Source organism: Motacilla alba, chromosome 4 (assembly GCF_015832195.1).
Source record: "Motacilla alba alba isolate MOTALB_02 chromosome 4, Motacilla_alba_V1.0_pri, whole genome shotgun sequence".
In the NCBI taxonomy this organism is placed as follows: Eukaryota; Metazoa; Chordata; class Aves; order Passeriformes; family Motacillidae; genus Motacilla; species Motacilla alba.
The window spans coordinates 42,055,528-42,061,527 of record NC_052019.1 but is presented as its reverse complement, the minus strand read 5'-3'; positions in this window follow the sequence as shown (position 1 = coordinate 42,061,527).

Sequence of the window (6,000 nt, the reverse complement as noted above, 5' to 3'; positions counted from 1 at the left end):
AGGCAGCAGGCTGAAGCTGGGGGCGGGCACTGGGAGGTGGTGGGAAGAGGTGGGGTAGGGATCTGAGGTGGATTCCCAGAATTTGCACATACACTCCTCCCATTTTTAGAACCCGCTTCGCACTTAGTTGCCTGATCTCTGCTTCAGCCAGGTCACAGAGGAGGCAGGAAGGTGAGACAAGGCATGGAGATGCTACACCTAGTCACAAGCATAATCAAACTCACACATCACTTGGTAACGGGGGCTGGCAGAAGTTTCACTCTAATAACACAGGGAAAAGCCACAGTAGCAATTGGAATTATCTGTACCAGCTATCAATTGCCTAACAACAAATGATATTTTAGGATTATGTAGACCTTTCTCGCCACAGATCTCTTCATGTTTTGCAAAGAGACAACACCATTTTCCCTATTCTGTGGATGACAAAACTAAGGCAGAGAAAGGTGTGAAGTCATTGGGCAGTGGCATATCTGGAAAAGAAGTCTGTGGTATTTCTCACAGGCAATGAATGTTCCCTATCCTTCAACACAGTGAGTCCATTCCAACGACTTTGGTCAATGCTTCCTTGCTGGGGAACCAATGTTGTTGGAATCTGCCTTATTCAATCAATATTGCTATGACAAGCCCTGTCTTCTGCCATGGGTTTGTTCCAGCAAATTACTTCAGTATGTCCTTTTGCATGCCCTCTGTATTGGGAGCATTAAAACCTTTCCACTCATGACCTAGACCTAGTCTCTGAACTATGGTTTCTGCAGAGAAAGGCTGATTTTGTGTCTGTACAGCACAATGTGCGATAAGGCAGTGTTGAATGAGGCTTTTGACTCCGTTACGTGTTTGACCAGATGATGAGAAGAATGGTGAGAATGGGGCTCATGGATAGATCTGTTGTTACTGGAATCAGCTTTGTGATTTCAGGCAAACGGCTTCGTCTCTGTACAGCAGGATCAATGTTTCAACTTGGCTTAATAGGAATTTTAAAAATTGAAAAAAAACATTCTATAGGAAACAGATTATTTGAAAATTAGATATGATGACGCCCTGAAACATGGAGAGTTTCTGTATATCCTCTTTTAATCTGGTCAAATCGGATCAAACAGAAGGCTCCCATCATGTTCAGAGATCCACCCACATATTGCCAGAAGGAAATGTGAGCGTTTAAGATGCTAAAAATCAATCTGATGTGACACTTAAGTGAGGCTGAAGCATTGTAAGCATTGTGCCTGGGAAAGTCAGCTTTCCAGTAACTGTACTGATGACCAGTGAGTTAGTTACCAGGCTGCCAAAAGTCTTTTCCAAAGGACGACTGACGCTAAAGGTTGGTGTTTCCAAATCTGCTATTAATTACCTTCAAGAGCTATGTGCAGAATGTGCTCTTGTTGACCTTACTGATACAAATGGGACATGTTTCCACCTTTTACAGAGTTACTTCTGTTTCCTAAAGTGTGAAAATAAAGTAAATAGGACTGGGCAGAAGTCTATCTGCTGTTGTGTTTTTTACTGTTGCTTCACTGGCGCTGTTAATGTGGGCTGAGGAAACCGCCTCTGAACCTCCTTGTCACTGCTGCTCATACACCGAGCTTGCTTTGCTTTATCTTTGCAGGTCATGACACAAGGGTCCACGGGGTTCTAGAGATACCATTCCAGAGGCTGTGCACCAGCAGGATTCCCTTAGATATGACAAGATAGCATGAGTAGGTTGCTGGTATGAACTTTGTTAAGTAACAGCTTGAACACAGATGTGCACTGCAGAGTACATACAGATGGGCACGTACTGTTCGTGATGCAATAGGTGAACCATGCAGCACAATTCAGGTATCCCTCATCCTCTGACAGAATAAAGAGCACATCTTTCCCTTTTGTCACTAGTAGTACATATAGGCTTGAAACTCTGTCAGAAGACTATTTGGTAGCAGAAAAGGAAAACAAAAAAAAAAAAAAGTTTCGTCTTCCTAGGCAAGAATTTCAGGAGTCAGAGAAGATGACAACAGTGAACTCTAGCAGTAAAAGCCTAGTTCACATCTTGAGTTAAAACTCCCAAGATTTTATTATTAAAGTATGAGAACGGCTATAATGACATAATAACATTATATAAATAGAGTTTCAATGTTCAAGGTAAATGTCTAATTGGTGGGAAAAACAAAAGGATCATTATCCTTATGAATGGGTTAGGAATAGGAAACTTGAATTTTCAGTCAGATGCTTATGTTACACAAAATTATCATATTTACATTCATGAAGGAGTCAATTTTCAACATTGCCTCAATGATTACCAAATATTTGCACACTGCAATTATAAGTGTTGCTTAGCTGTATTTGTGGTTACAACTGTGGTACTTCTCAGCAGAAGACGTAAATATTTAAACCTCAGGAAATTTTTGTTTGCTTTACTGATTACACAGTCATGAATAATTAATCATTTCATATATTTGCTTCTTTTTTATTTTCTTCTGTTACTTCACCTTTCATTACTTAGAAAGATCTTATTCCTACTTTTAATTAAGTTGAAAGCAGTACATATTCTTAGTGGAATTACTCTGTGGTATTTTTCCTCTCCTACATACTATTTTGTCTTGGTGGGTCCTGGTTGCAAAACAGCTGACCCACTTACCAAACCAGTGTGCTAGAGACCTAATTGTACCCTCAGACATGTCCAGCCTAATTTAGCCATGTTGGTTTTCCAGTCAGTGTGTTCTTTCCAGTAAGTCTGTTTAAGTCTGTTTGCTGGTGTGGTAACAGATGAGGAACAATTCGTGGTAGCACAGGTGGAAGGAACAGTTCTCAAACTCAGTGTACTCTTTTCCTGAAATTTATTTTTGAGGAGAGAGTAAAGATCGTTATTTGTTTGAAAGAGCTTTCTTCAACTAAATATTGATTAGTATTTTTTGTCAGCCACTGGGACACTTGCCAACACCTGCCCATCATTCATAGAAAACCTTTCCTCAGAAAAACAAACCAGATGAAACACATTTGTCTCTCTAAATTAATTTCTGAATATCAGAATATCCTTATGGCTGCCTTGGAAAAACATCTGGTTTTTAAGCTTATACTTACTTGCCTTAAGTATCTAACCTGAGAAATCAGTCCACAACATTTTAGAAATGTTTAGTGATGAATTTTAAGATTTCCAACGGGCTTTTATTACTATTTAACTGAAAGTGTTCAGTGGACTTGACATGAACTTGCATTTTTTATATGGTCCAGAAGATAATTTTCCTATTTAAAAACAAATAAATATTGAAAAATACCAAATGGTAAATTATGAAAAAAAAAATCCCTACAATGCTTTGCTATCCATCACCAATACGCATCAACCTGCTTGCATTACTAAGCAGATTAGGGGGAAAAATCCCCTTTGCTAGGTCAATCAATAAGCGAGATAATTAGGATGAGAACTAGAGACACCTAAAAAGCTGTCTATTAGCAAAGCTATGCCATTGGTGGGCGAGAAAGCCTAGTGCACTAAAGTGAAAATGAAAAAAAGTTTTGTAATTTGTTTTGTAATTTATCTTTCTCTTTCAATTTTCAAAATGTGGGTGGAAGGTAAATAACATTTTTTCCAATTGCACAGTCCACTCTGTGCAGCACATTTCTTCCTCAGCCTTCCTGAAGCGAGTCAACAAAAATCAGTAGCTGTGCAAAGGAGAGCCTTTAATTTCTTTACACTTGTGACACCAGTACAGGTATTTGCTGTGCTTCAGCTCAAATACTGGCTGGAAATAGTTGTTTCTTTGAAAATTTGCAAGTGAAGAACAGTAAGAAATGTATGTACTTCATGTCAGGCAGAACCTTTCATTTTGTAAAGAAATTATGGGCTATTTTGCTGCGTCCACACTGGGAATATGCACTTTAGAGTGTCTTCTTTAATACTTATAGGCAAATGTATTTTCTTAAATCAAAACATGGAAGTAACATTGATTCATGACTGTTCATATCAGCACTTCTAATGACATAAAAGATGCTTTGTTTTTGGCAAAGAATAACCAAGGCTTATCGCTTATCACTTCAATACACAGTGCTTATTTTGACTTAAACTATCACTACAAACAAATGTAAATAAATATGTAAAAATTAAAGCATATTTAAAATATGTAAAAATTAAAGCGTCAAAAATCAAGACACTTCATTATCATAATACTTCTGAAGACACCTCATATCCCTAAGCCTGATATTTGATGGATTGAATGAGCTATTATCTTATTTTCAAAAAATCCTATTGTTTTTCTGTTTAGTTAGTTCTGCTTACGTAATTTGATGCATTAAAGATTTTATTTAAACTTCTTTCAAATCTTAAGGTATTAAGAGTGATCTTTTAGCTAAAAAAGGAATGTGATATAAAGGAATGGAGTCAAGATGATTCAGAAGATAACTCATTCTGTTGTTTTGTCATGGCTGAAGTTTTCCTGAATCCTGTAGTACAGGATGTTATAACTTGAAATTCTAAAAATCTACTACAAAGCCCTAAACCATGATCAGTGAAACATCATTTTTGAGCTTATTTAGGGCCTTATTTAGGGGTATTTGATGCAACAAAATTCTCTGCCTTTACTGATCTACAGAAACCATTTTCAACTGCTGATTCACTTAGAAAAGCTTGGTATTCAGACTGTCTGCAGAAGAGAGATTGCAGTGTATGCTTTACCTTGAGGGCAAGAACAGTGAACTTATTTGTTAAACAGAGAGATACACTTATTTGTGGGAATGAGATAAGTAGTAAATTCAAATATTTGCTGAGTATTTTGTAATTAGTTGAGAGGACAGAGCCTGCTTCAGTAATCAAACATATAGGCTGATATTATTGGTTTGGACAGGAATTTATTGACAATAACATTAAAGGAAATACAGCAAAAAATTAATGTATTTCACAATAAACCTCTGGCCTGGGAAATACTTTGCTTGTACTTTTTTTAAGCAATCAGAGGAAGCCTGACTGTCAGAAAAATCCTAGAAATATAATAGAAAGTGTATTTGTTTTGGAAAAATGCACTGTGTTGTCCTCCCTGACTTCCAGGATTAGGCTTGAATGCCATTAATTCAGGATGATGGAAGTAGAAGAATGAATTCCACAGTTCTCTTACATATTATCTGTGCTCCATGCTGCTTCCTGTTTACAGGAAGAGAAGCACAGGCATATGTTTGAAACATTATTAGCACTAGCTGATTAAATGTAAATATAGGTATTTAGGGTCACTGAAGGAAAGAGAAGCTCAGATTTATCTACATGTAAACCATGAGCAGAAAAAAAAAGGTCTTCTTTATTCTTCTTGTTTTAATCTGTAGTCTTTTTCTTTTTCTCTGGCATAAAAAACAAAGCCAGAAGATTTTTCTTTATCTTGCTTTCTTCTTACAAATTATGAGAGGAATTCTGGCTTACTCTTAAAAATTTTACATTAAGCAATGGGTTCCTATCACGTGAGTGAGTTGTGACAGCTTTTATTGTTGACCCAAATCCCCTACACAGGTCACAAATACAGTCAAGCCCTTCCTAGCACCTCCTATCTATGAATTCCACATAGGCTTGATACCCATTGTGGTTTCTTTTGGGCTTCACTGACAACCACACAGTGCCATCTGGTGTCCTCAAAGAGCAATAAACTGTTCCTAAAATCTCTTAAATCACCTCAAAAAAAAAAAATCTCAAAATAAAGACTTGACCATCACAGAGCATTGCTTCCTAAGTCTACCTGGAAAAGAACCACTACGTAATTTGTCTGCGTTTTCATTCAAACAATCCTAACTTCATGTATGAAATAATGGTTTCTGAGCTAACCATTACTGCTCAGGATGGAATGATGATGGTAATGAAAATACAGTATATTTTAAGAAAATAATTTGTGAAATGGAGGGGATAGAGGTATACTTTCTCAGAAAGAAAAAAAAAAAAGATGATTTTGCTGGAATCTCAATAAGCTTATTAAATAGTCAACTTATTTATGGACAAGTACAAATTGAGTAAGAAACACATTCACTGTAGGAACCAACAGAATACAGGCTTTGATCCCT